The sequence below is a fragment of the Myodes glareolus genome, chromosome 4, assembly GCF_982192425.1.
Source record: "Myodes glareolus chromosome 4, mMyoGla1.1, whole genome shotgun sequence".
Classification (NCBI taxonomy): domain Eukaryota; kingdom Metazoa; phylum Chordata; class Mammalia; order Rodentia; family Cricetidae; genus Myodes; species Myodes glareolus.
Genome location: NC_142029.1, coordinates 34,600,359 through 34,618,050, shown reverse-complemented (window position 1 = coordinate 34,618,050; position 17,692 = coordinate 34,600,359). Strand labels below are relative to the sequence as shown.

The 17,692-nt window shown below is 38.3% G+C and overlaps 1 protein-coding gene and 1 pseudogene across 3 annotated transcripts in view; one reads left to right on the top strand and one right to left on the bottom strand.

Moving 5' to 3' along the window:
• Positions 1-17,692, bottom strand: part of Bmp5 (bone morphogenetic protein 5) — a 143,016-nt gene that overhangs the window by 104,885 nt on the left and 20,439 nt on the right. The window lies entirely within an intron of this gene.
• LOC125393446 (NADH dehydrogenase [ubiquinone] iron-sulfur protein 8, mitochondrial pseudogene) lies at positions 6,177-6,737 on the top strand (annotated as a pseudogene).

Below are 17,692 nucleotides of genomic sequence, written 5' to 3'. Positions count from 1 at the left end.
TCATAAAACTCATGAGTTACATTCATGAGTTAGTATGCAAACACCAATAATCTCATCTTGCATGACATATTTAATGAGTGAAAGAATACCTCATTTTTAGATATACTTTCCACAATTAATTTTATGGAAACCAAAACCCTGTCTATCTATCTATCTATCTATCTATCTATCTATCTATCTATCTATCTATCTATCTATCGAATTCAGAACAAAGAGAAGATAATGCCTAAAAGTTCCTGAGAAGCTTAAAGACAAAAGATACTGTGGATGGAACAAACAAACAGGGTGACTGAAGGGACAGAATCCCTCTGGTTGTCAACACACGTGTGAAAAAGCTCAGCGGGGCCAAGCTGACTCCACTCCTGCCCTGCGCATCAACTAGCAAATGACTCAAATGACAACTAACTAAATAACTTAATTCATGCTGATGGACCACCTATTGGGCATAAAGTGTTCACACGAAGTCATGAGAGGCCAGCAACTTGTGTTGTCAAGAATCCGTTCTACAGACACTATTTTTGAGCCACATTCTAATCCACATTGTTTAGGACTCATGGGAGATGTGGTTCTATTTTTCCATCTCTCTGTCTGAGGCTTGGATTCTGTCCAGTTTCCACCCACCCATTTTTTTCCTTCTAGAATGCCAATTATAGCTTTTCTTTTGTTCCGGCAGAAAGCAACAGATAAAGGAACTTTACAACACTTGAAAATCACATCGATGGCAAAAGACTAAGAAAGGAATTTTCTGTCAGAAGCAATTTAAGGGAAGGAGTTACAAACACTTTTCAATTTAAATATAAAATTAGAGTGGGAGATGAACTTGAAGTTAAGCAGCCCTGGTTTAAAACTTTGGAAAACAGGCATATAATCAATACCACCATGGGTATGTTTTCAATATTCTTTGATTTGGCATAATGAAGTATTGACTTTCTTGTTTCTTAAATATCAAATGAAATTATGACCATATAAATATGTATCTAAGCATAAGCCACATGACTTAATTTCTCCAAACAAAGCAATGTAATGAACAAGTTGGTGAAGTGGAAATATATAAAAGATTAAAACATCCAAAAAATGAACAAATAATTTAATTGTAGGCCGTATTCACCAAGAGTTCAATAACTGTCATACCATAACTTAAAAATTGCAAATGCATTGTTTTATTAAATACTATGTTTGAAAATCAAGAAGTACAGTTCAAAATTGTAACATGTAGGGCCGGCTTGTTGGGATTTCTGTCCCACCCGGTACCCCACGGCCGGCAAGTCCCAAAGAAAATCACACGGAGTCTACATTAGGTTATAAACTTATTGGCCTATTAGGTCAGGCTTCTTGTTAACTCTTATAACTTATGTTACCCCATTATCTTTATCTACATTAGCCACATGGCTCCGTACCTTTCTCTGCTGGGCAAGTTACATGCTGCCTCTTCGGTGGTCTGCGCAGGAGTGAAGGAGGGAGCTTCCTGTTTTCCCAGAATACTCCCAGTCTCTTTGCTCCACCCCTCCTTCCTGTCTGGCTTTCCCGCCTATACTGCCTGCCTGGCCAACCAGAGTTTTATTAAAATATGATTGACAGAATGCAGACAATTCTCCCACACCACAAAATCATCTCAAAAGTTGCTGTTACCTCATTTCTACAACAGAGTTTGCATTGAGTACTAAGCATGAACCAAACCCTATAACACATATATTTTAAATGTTTACTGTTTGTTTATGCATGTGTAAATATTTTAAGAACAAAGGTCTGTTTAAAAGTAAAATTTGATAAAGAAAAGCTTTCTCCCATCACTCTAGAGAAACTTACACTTGGAAGTAAACGTTGTCTACAATCAGCAGCATCATGGGGCTTGATAAGGTCTGACTGAATTACGTGACAGATCAGTAGTAAGAATGACATCTTTGATTACTGACTTCCTGAACTGCTGGTTGGTCATTTCTAGGCTGTGGAGCACTTAATACCTCACCCACGTCAAACATATATCAATAAAAATAAATGGAAAGTAGATTTCATTGGCAAACTACCCAGGGTATAGTAAGAACTCTCTCGGCCATTAGATAAAGTCTTGGGCATTTTTAAGTTTTGAAGTAAGCATTTATGCTTTTGTAAAATATAATGAATTGAGCAAAAGAGACAGAGGCATGGACAGGTTTGATTTCACTCAAAATCATCTGTCTTTTAATGCTATTTCATTAAATATTGCTTTAAAGCCTTCTAGGGGTGTTCTACAGCTCTGGAGCCTCTCTGAGTCATTTGACGCATTATTTTGGACCTATTATTACCCTAGAGAAACTTCTCTCAAATCAGTGCCATGGGGTGCTTACTGCCACACCCATGTGGCACATTAAAGCAAACAAGAAACAATATAATTCATATATCATCTCATTGTGATTGTGTTTTATAATTTCACCCAATCTCAATTTTAACTTTAAACTTTAACCAAAAGTATATAAATAAACCCAAAATGTATTTTTATATTCTATTTTAAATAATTGATGATATTCTTCACCTCAGTTAGAGTATGGTTGTATTGGACTATTTAGGTAAAAGAAAAGAACTCAAAGGAGTAGAAAAACAACAGAATCTACTGTTCATATGATTTCTACCAAACAGAACAACAAAACACTCCAAACTTTACTACCTATACACACACACACACACACACACACAGGCAGGCAGGCCCACTTGGACACAGACTCACATATATGCAAACTGCATGCTTGCTTTGCAATGTTGTGAGGCCCTTCCAGGTGCTGAGAGAGACCCACACTTAAACAATACACATATAAAGTACATGCTGGCATTTTTGTCTATGCCAAAGCACATTTCTTTTAGAATTGTAAAGAGAACTAAAGAATATATTGTTGAAATTCATGTACTGATGCATTTTAATAGATCTTTTTCTTATATTTTTGATTGTGAGCCTAGCCTTGAACAGCTGAGCCATCTCCCCAGACTATAGAGCCTTTCCTTAGTGAGACAAGTGATTGGAGATATGAACGACTTGAAGAAGGTCCAGATCTGAAAAATACCCCAAAAGTATTTAAAGCAGTATTTAATGAAATAGTGTTAAAAGACAGATGGTTTTAGACAAAATCAAACCTGTCCATGCCTCTGTCTTCTCAAATGCAGCAAAATACACAGATGTTAAGCATATGATTTGATGGATTTGAACAAATGAATACAATCGTGATAGAGAAATACCAATCAGCACAAAATTTGCGTCTCCTCAGCAATGTTTTAGAGATGCAGTCCCATTCATACACAGGAGCCTAATCATTCTTTCTTGGTGCTCTTACTCCATTTGGGGAATATGGCAAACACATGCAAGATGTATAAACCTATGAATAGACCTGTACTCATATCAAACTGGAAGCTGGGGTAAATTAATCTGGGATATACATTCTAGTTTAAATCCTTTTGTAGCACAGACTTTTTGTATCTCTTGAATGATGCCTAAGTCTAATGAATTGCTAATAGGCATATATTTAATTTAGGTGAAGGATGCTAAACACTCCCAAAACAATCAAATCATGCAATAGTCCTGCTAGCAACCAGCAAGAGTTCCAGTCATGGGACTATTTTGGTTAAAGTTTGCTATTCTAGTCTATATAACTAGAATTTGAACTCCCCCCATTGAATATTGAATACTTTCTCATATTTTTGCCAATCACATGGCTTTTGAAGTAACAGTTCCATTTTTATTTCTATCTTATTAGACATGCTTACAGAATTAACGCACATTTTAATTTTACTTTTCATCTTATTTCTTTGTGTGTGTGTGTGTGTGTGTGTGTGTGTGTGTGTGTGTGTGTGTGTGATGTGTACTTGCAGACTCATGGGTATGTGTGTAGATGTGTGTGCATGTGTGTGGAGGCCAGAGATCACCATCTAGTAGTTTTCTCAATTGCTCTCCACCTAATGGTTTTGGAAAGGATCTCTCACTGACATGGGAGTTGACCTATCCTCCATCCTGACTGGCCAGCTAGTTCCTGCATCCTCTTGTCCCTGCCACCCTAGTGTGGGTTTGCAGGTGGGTGCTGCTGGTCCTGGCTTGTTACAAAGACACTAGATATCAAACTCAATGCCCTATGCATGCACAGCAAACATTATACCAATGAAACCATCTCCCCAACCTTTTACTTTTCATTTCAATGGTAATTTATGATCAAAAATTTTCATTTTGATGAAGCCCAATTATTTATTTTTAAATGGTTATTTCATTCTAAATCATGAGGGCAATTTTGTGTTTTTATTTAAGACATTGGTTGTTTGAGCATTTCTGAAGTACTACAGTCTATCTCTAAGTAACATACACAGACAGTAGGAAGTAGTGGCTGACGTACATTTCTTTCTCTGTAGTTTGCCTAGCTGTTTCAGCAACATTTGTTGAGAAGATCTTTGATACATGTAAGTTCCTTTCCTCCTGAACCATTATAATTCTATCAGGTTCTTTTGGGATTTCATACTGTTTTGTTGCTGCTTCTGGCTATTCTTGTTTCTCACTCTTGATCATTGTGACTTTACTCTAAATTCTGGAAATAGGTTAAAAAAAATCTTCTAACCTTTTCAATACTATTTTGATATTCTAGATCACTCACATTCTCATAGACCAATTAAGAGCAGTTTATCAATTTACATCTCTTTGAAGCCTTTGGGTTTTTCAATTGCAATATTGAATCTGTGAGTAAACTCATGGAAGATTGCAATCTTAAGGGAGTTGAGCTCTCTAAGTCCTAAAGTTGATACACCCATTCAATTGTTCAAGTTTTTATTTCACTATCTTTATAATTTTTACAATAAAAATTTTATTCTTCCTTTTATTGATTTTTACGGACCATCTTTGGAAACTTTGTACATACTTACATTATCCAAAAATAGATTGTTTCATTTCTTTTTGAACATGTATGCTTTCATTTCTTTTGGGTTATTTTCTGGCTTAGATTAACAGTATAAAATTGATTAGATATTATTAATAATCAGTCACATGTTACTTCTCATCTTATAAGGAAATTAGTCAATATTTTGCCTTCTGGATTAATCTTCTGGTATAATGTATCTATGGATTATATGTAGATATTCTGGTGGTGCTGGTAATATACTAAAATTTTATATTTATTGTTTATAATTCTCTTTCCACCATATCTCTCCCTCTTAGTCTCTCTCTCTCTCTCTGCCTCTCTCTCTCTCTCTCTCCATGTGTGTGTGTGTGTGTTTGTGTGTGTGTTTGTGTGTGTTTGTGTTTGTGTGTGTGTGTTTGTGTGTGTGTTTGTGTGTGTGTGTGTTTGTGTGCATGTGTGTGTGTGTGTGATGAGTGTAGGTGCCAAGGAGGCCAGGATCCCCTGGAGTTGCAAGATGCTGTGAGCAGCATGCCAGAGGTGCTGGAACTGTATACCCCTGCAAGAGTGTTATGTTTGCTTAACCTCTGAGCCAAACTTCCACCCCCAAAATCCTCAAGTTTTTATCTGTGTTATGTTACAGTTCTTATTTTCCTACTTTGAAGAATATCCATTTTAACTCATATAAAATAAATATGTTTATTCAACCCATATTTTGATACTGAAGCTCTTGTTTGACTTAATTCATTATTTTAAAGATTCTGCTCATTTGCCATCTGTTTTCCATCACGTGAGATGAGAAGTCGGCCATTACTTGAATCATTGCATTATTGACTGTAGTGTATCTGTTTTCCTCTGGTTGCTTTTAATAATTTTCTTCATTTGTGCTTTTCAACATCTTAAGCTTGATGTGACTAGATATATCATCTTAGAGTCGACATCTATTGATTTGGTTATGACTATGCCACATTTTCTTTCGTTTAGACATTGTGAGAAAGAGAGTCTGCATGTTTGCTTTCTTTAAAGGATTCAAATGTCCTTCTAGTTGAAAACATTGTGATTCCTCTCTCAGAATTGTTTTTATAATTTTAATTTCTTAGGATGAATCTCTGTCAACTCATTGTTAGTTCTAGGACACGATCCTACCTTAGCCATCCTTTCCCCTGAGAAGTCACCTTTCTGAGATCCTAACTGAACTAAAGCAGACATCAAGGTTCCTCCACTCTGTCCAAGTAAGAACATCCAGTTGGGCCTCCCAGAGGACCCACACCTGGGCCAGGAAAGGAGTCAGAGAGCCTCAAGACATACTATCTGACCTTGTTCATGCTGCCATGGGCCATGGTTCAGACCAGGCACAGAGGACATCTCAGTGACTGAAGCTTCCATAGTAGTGCAGCAGCAGCAACCTAAAAGTACGGGAATGTACAGGAGCTTGAGATGACCTTGAAGCTCGTGACTGACCATGAAGCTCGGCCTCTGATTGGACGGAACTCTTCCAAGGACGTGCATGACCCTAAGCTACCACCATCAACTACCCATTTAAGAAGAGACCACTGAGTATATGCTTCCGAGGAAATCATGCATTGCGCAGCTACCCTTCTTGAAAGGAACACTGCATTGCCCGTAAGCTCTGTGAGGCCATCTGTCCTGCAAAAGCCATCACCGTCAAGGCTGAGCCAAGAACCGATGGCAGCTGCCAGACTACAATGCTGTGACATCGACATGACCAAGCGTGTCTACTGCGGTTTCTGACAGAAGGCTTGCCCTGTTGATACCATCATGGAGTTCTCCACCGAGACACATGAGATGTTGTACAACAAAGAGAAGCTGCTCAACAATCGGGACAAATAGGAGGTCGAGATCTCTGCCAGTATCCAGGCTGAATACATGTACCGATGACCTGGCTACTTGGTTCAGTCCTGTGGCCCCTGATGCCCATAAAGAAGCCATGATTCCCACCCTACTCCCAAAAAAATATCCAATTGTGGAGCTGAGCTTCTTAGGAAAGTTGCCCCATTCAATGGATGTTAGTTTTGTTGCTTTTTGTTATTATTTTTTGTTCCCACCGCATAGCCCAAAATGTCAGGATCTACTAGCAATCTTCCAACCTCTGCCTTCTGAGTAAACGCTTGCTTGGACTTTCAAACATTGAATGTATAAGTCTAAAATTAGTTCATTACTGTTAAAAGAGCAAACCACCCATTTATATAAACTTTAAATACAAAAGCTAAAATATTGTAAACTAACTAGAAGTACTATTTCCCCCATTCATTCTTCGCTGTAAAACCAAAAAGAATTTGACTCCTTGTTTATACCAGGTGCTAAATCTTCAAAATACATGTCACTAAATCTACTCTTTGACCATGAATAACAGTCTTAGGAAAATTTTAAACCAAATCTTAAAATAAAATAATGAAAATGTAGTAGGCCCTCCTAATTTTCTTGCCCCAAAGGCAACTCAAAAAAAGAAAAAGAAAGAAATAGGAAAAAGAAAAGAAAAATAAAAAATTAAAGACTTGAGGTTGGGCCTATCAGTATAGAGTACTTGTGTGTCATGTGTGAGGCCCTGATTTTAACCACTAACATTATAAAAGTAAAATAAGTAAGCTAAAAAGTAAAGACAAGTAAGACAAATTTACATCACTTCATTATACTGTGTAAAGATATCTCTTTATTTCTCTCCAATATTGCTAACTAAAATGTTTATTTTTCTTTAAATTTGGTGTGTGCTATAGTGTGTGTGTGTGTGTGTGTGTGTGTGTGTGTGTGTGTGTGTGTGTGTGTGTGTGTTTATTCACTGGGCCATCTTCTTGGCATCCAAGATATGAGTGTTGTTTGTTCAGCGTCTCATGCATCGCATACTGTCTTCCAACTTGGTGTGTAGCTGAGAATGACCTTGAGCTTCTGAGCCTCCTGCCTCCACCAGCTGTGTACCCCACACTAGTTTACTTGTCGCTGAGGACCAAAGTCGGGGCTTCCTGCAGGCTGTGTAAGCACTCTTGCCAGTGGCTCTGCATCCTCAGTCCAAGATAAATTATTTGTAGGTAAATAACTAGATTTTAAAGTATCCTGAATATCTTATTACACTGCTTGTAAGAAACATAAAATTTTTCAAACAGTTTCTTTTAAATATTTAACCTTTGTAAAACTAGATAAACTAAACTACTTTTTAAATCAGTAAACTTAACCAACTAAATTACTAATAGTTTATCTCTATATTGTCAATTGGAGCTAAATCTTCAAATTCTTGCATATTTTATCAATAATTTGATTATACTTGTAATTTTCATTTTGTCCTTAATTTAGAGTTACATTGTTTTCTGAATTAATTCTTAAAGGTTAGATTTCCCAAGGATCAGGCTGTCTTTGTTTCTAAAGAGCTAGATGATTGGTGAACACAAACATTCAGGAAAAGATTAAGTTAAGCTAAGGTCTCTAATAAATTAAGTTGCTATCTATAAATATTTTGAAAAATGGTGAATTTGTTAAAGAGCATCTCTGTTTCAAGTTTTAGTACTTCAATGTTAGTATCTAAATGTCAGGAGTAAACTGCAGTCTAATTTCTACTTTGTAGATGTTTTCGTCTTAGAATAACTTAACAATTAGGCAATTTATAAAGGAAGGTTATGTGTAATTATTTCATTCAATATTCTGGAAGAACTCTCGTTCTCACTGAGAGGAATCCTAGTCTGAAGCGACAGAAATAGTTTATCTGGTATTATATTCTGTCAGGCACAACCTTTGACATCACCCAGTGATCCCTCACTAAATATATAGTAAATAAGTGAAAAAGGCTTCTCCAAAATACCTTAGCTGAGAGTCAAAAAGCAAAACAAAACAGAATAATGTATTATCTAAGTAATTTTACATTTTAAACAACGCAGTTTTGTTTAATCAAAAAAAAATCCTCTTAAATTAAAATTTGTGATCAGTAATGGCTTTCCAAGATAAATCAGGTTTGGCTGCACGCGTGCCTATGAACTGCGCATGCACTGAAGGAACAAAGACCAGTGACCATTTCTATGACTGTGCCTCTACGGTTTGAAGGCATTTAATATGCTTTCTGTCCGCCCTCTGGATAAAACATTGGATCGTTTATCTTAACACAACATGGCATAAATGCTGATTATTCTATTTGCTGGGTTGAGCCATTTCTCCCAGTAAAAAGATTTTAGACCCCTAGGTCTGGGTTTGGAGATAGCCTGATCATGATGGGTTGTTCTCCCGTGTCAACTGTGAGACTGCATCAGGCTCCATCAGCCTGAGCCTGAATCGGTCAATCAAATGGAAGAGTGCCAACACTAGTTGTCTGGGACTTCAGAAAAATAAAAAAAAAAATGCCATTGCTGTAGGAAATATATCATATCATGAAAGTATACAGTTTTGGAGTTAGACTATGGATCTTTGATACATTTTTGATGGATTAATTTAAATCTTTTTAATGGACTTTTTATTTGAACAGGACCTCGTGACTTTCATAAATCAGTGTATACCATACCAATATTACCCAAACTTGAGATTTCAAAACAGGTCATAGCAAATCATTAAAATTCAATGTGTATTTAATAAATAAAAAGCCAGTATTTTTGCTTTTTTCATACATATTTTGAAAGCTTCCTTTCTTGATCCTTTAGATCAAGTTTTTTAACTTTGGCCACAGTATTCTTGAATGCCATAAAAGTCCTTAAGATTTAACATAAGTGAAATAGTCAAAGAAATACTTATGTAGACAAAAAGTATTAATGGTGATCAACACCAACCAAATATTTTCCAAAAGACTTAAATGTTTATCTAAAATTATACTTTGAAATATTGACTTTGTCACATTTAATTCAAGTGTATTTCAAAGGCAAAAAAATGACACCTTGTATATATATCACATAGCTTCAGTTTAATTCACCATGTACATGACTGTCAGTTGTATTTATTATTTCCTACACACATGAAAACCCATAAACAAATTCTATTCTGCAAGTTATTTGCAGCATAGTAAAATTTTAAATCCCCCAGAGGACATTCACCAAATTTTATGGCTAATATCTTTACACTGCACATGCACATAATAAGAAACAGAGCTGTCATATTTAGGTCAACGGACTATTATAATGAGATTTATATTTTTGCCAAGAAGTCTGAGTTTCACAACAGATATGCTGAGACAATGGAAGACTAACATGGAACTATATGCATATTCCAAGATAGGATTTTTTCCATACAATGTACACGTTGTCGCCAAGTAAATGGACCACTCCATAGAAAATCCACCTAAACTTTAAAATGAGGTTGTGGGACAGTTCTGTTTGCTGTGAACAGTTTGATGTAATGATCTCATCAGAAGGTAGACTGTATTAATGAACTAGATCATATTCATTATTTTGCATCAGTTCACTTCCTTGAAATGTCTATTACTATTTTCACCATGATTTTTATTACTACGCAAATTCTTGAGTAATAGTAACTATTGATTTTTATATTACTTACAAACTGACTTATGTTTGTCTTGGTTAAATATGAGGTTAAACTATTATAAAAATAAGACAGGAGTCCATCCCAGGGCAAATAGAGAAGCATGAATTGATTTCTTTCGTGCAAGGGACAGGACTATGATACTCTGCCCTCTGTTATGAATTATGATCTGCCCCTCTGGGCTCAATTTAACAAATCCGTCCTGTCAGTCTTCTTGGAAAACATATTAAACCATTAGGCAGCTGTTTTAACTCTTCGTTTGTATATTGATACAGAATAAGCTACCTGGGACAAGAACACCAAATTCAGTTCTACCCATCGTCTCTTGCTTAGAATATCAGAGCTAGAGGTGTTGTCCCATAAAACACAGTCTCAAAATTCATGGAGCATTTGAATTCTATGGGAAAAGCAAGGGATATTTTGAAATAAAAGTCTCTCTCAGTGAAGAATTGTCTCAGGCCTCACACATCCTTTGAATGTCTCTGCAGATTAAATCCCATAAATACAAAGAGCTCATACTTCAGCATTCAACAGCAGTGAAGACATTTTACAAAAGCTAACATGAAAGTACAACAGACAAAAACACTGAAGGACCACAAGGGTATTGCCTGGTGGTTTTTAGTTACTTTCTCCTCGCTATTTTCATTGACCAGTTTAAATTCTGTATGCTTATAATAAATAGCTTAGAGAGTACTTCAACTATTGATCTGGTCATTCTTACTCGCTGGTGGTTTATTTTTATAGACACGTGATCATTGTTGAAGATGGTCCTGATTACATCATCAGAAAGAAAATGCCACTCAAACCAGTTTAGACAAGACGGCAGCCTGGGGGCTTGTGAAGGCATTTTTTACACCCTCATCTCGGTAACGCTAACCCATCTCTTTTTTTTTTTTTCTTCTTTTTTTTCTATTTTTTTCCTTATTTATTTATTTAAAGAATTTCCACTTCCCTCCTCCCAATACCCTCCCGTTCCCCCCACTCCCTCTCCTCCTCCCTCATCATTCCCAAGAGCATTCAGGGTTTTCTGCCCTGTGGGAAATCCAAGTTCCTCCCCCCTCCCTTCAGGTCCAGGAAGGTGAGCATCCAAACAGACCAGGATCCCAAAAAGCCAGTCCATGCAGACGAAACAAGACCCAGTGCCATTGTCAATGGCTTCTCAGTCAGTCCCCATGTCAGCCACATTCAGAGAATCCGGTTTGATCACATGCTCATTCAGTCCCAAGCCAGCTGGCCTTGGTGAGCTCTCATTCGATCAGTCCCCTTGTATCAGTGGGTGAATGCACCCTTCGTGGTCCTGACTTCCTTATTCATGTTCTCCTTCCTTCTGCTCTTCATTTGGATCTTGGGGTTCAGTCCAGTGCTCCAATGTGGGTCTTCGTCTCTATCTCCATCCATCGTCGGATGAAGGCTCCCTCTGGTTCTGCTTTCCTTCTCTTTAATGGCAGATCCTACCCTTTGTCATCCACCTCTCTTTTCACTAAGTCTGCACTCTACACACTAACTGCTATCGTCTTTCTGTTGCCGTGTGTAACTGATTCAGTTTCTGCTTATTTATTTTCACATCAATTATGTATTAAATAATAATTAAAATTTGTGACTTTTTTAATTCTTTTTTAAATACGTGGTAATTGTTCATATTTATGGAGCATAGTGTGGTGCTGTAATACATGGGTACATGTGTACAACAAATTGTGTAACAATAAACAGGATATTTTACATGATTTTCCCTTTGCAATGAGAACAGAGGCTAGAAGCTTATCAAGTAGGCCAGAGACCCCAAAGTGCTTGGTGGAGTCAGGAATGCCAGAAAATAGGTCTGTTTCCTGTTTCATTGTTATGTGACTGAGAACTTCTGCCTAGAGGCCATATGTCACTGCTGGACTGGAACTGAGAGGAGGCACTTGGACACCTGCTTATTTCAAGTGGTCTGATCCACTCACTTTCTTTGCTGTCCCTCATCCCAGTCTCTGCCCTAAACTTGCGACTACATGGTTCCCTGTTTCCTAGGCTCCTGCATACAGAAGCTCTTCCCTCTCCCTCCCATGCTTCCACCTGTGATTCTATAGTAAACTCCCTAATGCTCACCCTCTGTGGTCTGAGAACATCATTCTTCACATTTATGAGACCTGAATCCAAAGCCACTGGCTAGCGTTGGTTTGGGCTGCTCCTGAGTATTCCGGGACTTAGCTTCCTACAGTGAGAAGAGCTCGGTCTTACTCAATCATTTCCCACTATTCCCATGTCACTCAAACACTGAAATGTTTATGTAAGGGACAGTAAATCCCTTGTATTTATAAGATTTCTATTTTTTTATTTTGTAAATTAGAATGAAAGAGATAGATAGATAGATAGATAGATAGATAGATAGATAGATAGATAGATAGATAGATAGACCGACAGAGTGTGTATGTGTGTGTGTAGTTCTGAGGACAACTGTGTGGAGCCTGTTCTCTCCTTATTACTCAGGTTATAAGGCTTAATTACAAGTACCCTGACAAACTGAGCCACCTCACCAGTCCTACTACGACAGAATTCTAGGGAAAAAATATTGAAACTATATCTTAATATCCTAAAAGTAAAGCATCACTCCAAAGTTTTCCAATGGATTCCCTAGCAAGTCACAGGGCTTCTGTGGTTTTCATCTGAACCAGAGCACTCTCAGAAAGAGAACTTGTTATTTTTATATTCCAGTGGAGTAAGGATAATAAATGCTTCTAACATAAATAGTTAGGATTTCATGAAATTATTTTTTTATTTTTTAGGAACTATTTACTTTATCGAAACTACTGGTATATTTACACTTCCTTGCACGAGGTCAAAGATTTTACTTAATCCAGAACCTTCTTTGTGTATACTTCCGTAGCATTGCCTGTAAAATGCTGCTTGTTGCCCAGTTTCCTGGAAGACCACCCGAATGGAAGAATAAACACCTGGCAAACATCTGGCTGACTCTTCGTTTCTGGTTGACCAGTTGCTGTGGCTTTGTTATATTCATTCAGTCACCAAAAGAATGCAAATTTGTAAACAAAACAAAAACCCCAAACCCAGCTCCTGCAGCTTGTTTCCTGTTTTCATTTAGCCACAGCACACACGGTGGAGTTGATTGGCACACCACTCATAACTCAATATATTTATACTGCTCATAATTCACATTGGGTTCATCTATCAGATAGTAAATGGCATCATAATAGGAAAAAAAAAGAAGTACCTGTTTATGAGGTTTGCTTCTGTGACATCAGTATTGAAAGCTGATACTCTGTGGTGTCCTCAAGGTTAAGACCCAGCAGTGGGACCTGGATCCTCAACCAGGTAACCTTTCCTCAGTCCTTGACTGATGATGTACACTTTAATCCCAGCACTCAGGGAGTAGAAGAAAGCAGGCCTCTTGAACTTGAGGCTATCATATCTACATAGTAAGTTCCATAGAGACACTGCACGTGGCACCATCACAGACCAAGAATCTGTGGCTAGACAGATCATAGGCCCTAGAGATGAACCTACTACCATTATTCTGCTAAATATGCATGTTATTAAACTGACTCCTAATGACGTATCTTTATACCCAGAGGTTGGTGCATCTTTCAACCCTCACAAGGGAAACTTCATTTTCAGTAGATGGTGATTGGCAATTAGTAGATGGTGATTGGCAAGGAGACTCCAATTGATCAACATGTAGAGAATAAGAGATTGCAGAAGGCTCAGACCTAAAGAAGATATCTGGATCATATCCATTACTCTAAGACTTGGGGGTTATTGCAGGAGAGAGAAAGGAAAGAGTATAAAGGCCAGAGGCAGGAAAAAAACAACTTATAAGGAAACAGTGTCTTTGGGACACAACAGGACAGCTATACATATGAACTCATAGCAGTTGTGACAGCAAGCACAAACACCTTGCAAGCTGAAGTCAGACCAAATCTCAACATGTGAGGAAAGTCAGGCACCAAGTCTGCCCCTAATAGAAGAGCTACTGGGACCCTCCCACTAGTCAAGGAGCTATTGGCCGCTAGCGGGGGGAAAAAAAACAGCTCTCTCTAAGAGTGTAGCCACTTGTGTGTCAACCATGGTCCAGTAGAAGGCCAATCCTTCAAGAATTTATGGACAGCAGAAATTTTATTTGAAGTGTGAGAAAGACAGACAGACACAGAGAAGGGGGAAAGAAAGAGAACACAAGTTAGGAGGGTAGGAAAGGAGGGGGGCATGTATGGATCTTGGAAGATTTGAGTGAGGGATGAATGACTAAAACACATTATACAGAATTAAAAGAACCTGCGCACATGTGGTTATATTTCTTTTCTTTCCAATCATTAAAAAAAGATATATGATTAGACCATCTTGTTGCTCCATGTTGACCAACAATGAGTCCCTTCAAATTATACCCAAAAAAGGCAGTAACTATTTGAACATGTTAGTTGCAGAATAAACATCATCTGTCTATCTACTACAACTCAAACCCAAATGTGAGCATCAGTAACCTGACTGTATTCTAGATGATGCCCAGCTGCATACCCGTGCAATAAGAACTCAAATATTTTAGCATAGCAATTACCACCACTGTGCCTTCTCTTTTCTAAGGTAAATGGTAAATCATTTATCCATTCGAGCTACATTTATCATGAGCCTACTGAGTGTAAGACGCATATGTGGGGATTGTGATGACAGCGATGAATAAAATGAGCCTCTCTTTAAATCCTATTTAATTCATGAATTAGAATTTATGAATTTAATTAATTCATATTCTACTGCAGAAAACTGTCATTACAATGGTGAATAGCTGATGAATATACATGGCATGTGTTGATTAGTGCCATCCTCTGTATACATGTACGCATACACACATATAACGCAGACAGAGGCATGTAAAGGCATAGAGAGTAATAGGAGCGCTCTTCCAGGTGATTAAAGAAGAACTCTGAGGTGTGATCTAATCAAGCAACAGTAAGCAGCACCCGTCTATTTCAGAACAGTGCTCAGGGAACACGATGGCAGGTGCGTCGGTCCAAGGAGGAGAGGGGTTGGCTTCTGGAAGAACATCTTAGTGAGCACGCTTGCAGCTGTGGTCCATCAGCAGAGTTGAGATAAAAGGGAAGACAGAATCTAGATCACTTGCAGAACACAGTTTGGATTTTATATTTTTTCATGATGGAAACCCTTTAAAAGACTTCCATCAAGTGTTCCTAAACCAATTAAGTGATTTGGAACAGACTCACAGTCGGCATTCGCTCCTTATTAATTTGCTGTAGTTTCTCCACACCGATTTTAAACCATGGGGACCAAAAGTGCGAGAAAATAACTCAGATCTTTCTTAGAAACCAGGAGAGCAGAACTGCTTCTATCTACTCTTGACAGTCTGCTCATTCACAAAGATTCCACTCTGGTGGAACTCTGTCTCTTCTTGAATGTGTAGTCAAACTTTCAAATGCTTTGCATACATGTTGTTTGTCAAGGTCTGTTAGGGTTCAATTTTTATTTTGAACTGGAGCAGAACTTCTGATTTATCTTTAAAAGACATTTATTCTTTCTGAATGACTGGGATTCAAACGCCGGGTTATATATAATCCATCAATGGATGAGTGAGGGGAACACTCATCCATTGTTGGTGGGAATGCAAACTCGTGCAGCCACTGTGGAAATCAGTGTGGCGGTTTCTCAGGAAACTGGGAGTCAACCTCCCTCAGGACCCAGCAATTCCACTCTTGGGAATATACCCTAAAGATTCCCGATCATACTACAAAAGCATTTGTTCTACTATGTTCATAGCAGCACTATTTGTAATAGCCAGAACCTGGAAACAGCCTAGGTGCCCCTCAATAGAAGAATGGTTAAAAAAGGTGTGGAACATATACACATTAGAGTTTTACTCAGCGGTAAAAAACAATGACATCTTGAATTTTGCATGCAAATGGATGGAAATAGAAAACGCTTTACTGAGTGAGGTAAGCCAGACCCAAAAAGAGGAACACGGTATGTATTCACTCATAAGTGGATTCTAACCATAATTAAAGGTCTTTGAGCCTATTATTCGTGATCCTAGAGAAGCTAAATAAGAAGATGAACCTGATGAAGATTATTTAGCTATCCACCAGGAGGTAGGAAATAGACAAGAGTCCCAGGTAACCTCGGGTGCATGGGGGGGAGGGAGGGTCGATGGAAGGGGAGAAGGTTAGAGAGAAGGGAGTAGGGGAAGAAAGGGGAAAGCTTGGTGGCCTGGGATGGGGGGGGAGGGAGGAAGGATGAACAAGGGATCAGGGAAGATTATATTTCAACTAAGGGACCCATTTTAGGGTTTACAGGAGACTTGAGTATATATGGGATCCCAGGTCCAAGGAGAGATCCCCCAGATTGCTCTCTGGACAGAGGAGTGGGTGCCTGAATCGGCCGTGGCCCATGTCCATACTGATGTATATTTTGCTTATCACCATAGATCCTGCATCTGACGAAGGATGGCGATACAGTCGGAAACCCACATTGCAGCACGGGACTGAGCCCCCCGAGGTCCAAATGAGGAGCAGAAGGAGGAAGAACATGAAAAACGAAGTCAGTACTGCGAGGGATGCCATCACCCACTGATACAAGGGAACGGATCTGATGAGAGTTTACCAAGGCCAGTTGGACTGGGACTGAAAGAGGACGTGATCTAACCAGACTCTCCGAATTTGGCCGGATTCTCTGACTGTGGCTGACCCGAAGTCTTTCTGAAAAGCCATTGACTATGACACTGGGACCTGTTTCCTCTACATATAATGGATTTTGGGGATCCAGTCTGTTTGGACACTCACCTTCCTGGACCTGGAGGGAGGGGGAAGGAACTGGAACTTCCCACAGGGCAGGAAACCCTGACCGCCCTGGGGGACGAAGAGGGAGGAGGAGGGGGAGTAGGGGGAGTGGGAGGGTGTTGGGAGGGGGGGTGGAAATGGAAACTTTTATAATTTAATAAAATTTACTAAAAAAAAAAAAAAAAAAAAAAAAAAAAGACATTTATTCTTTCTGAATGACTGGGATTCAAACGCCGGGTGTCATCTGCTAACCTGGCTCGAGCTAGAAGTATAATCCTATACTATTACATGTTATATGTAAATATGTTGTATAGTACATATTATATTAATATTTAATATAACAAATATAATACTAAGAGAATATACTTCAATCTCATTTTCTCACTGGTTATATAATACTGGCTTGTCCAAACTGCAAGTTCCTCATAGTAAACTTACATTACAGGGCTTACAATGGTTTAAATAAGATACATATACAGCCATTATGAATGTATGATTGCAGCAGACATCTGGAAAATCATAGTTATTTACAAAACTGTTTTAACTTTATGGTAAAAGATGCACTGCCCAAGAGAAATCCCCTGTCCCTTCTTTCCATACAATCCTTACATC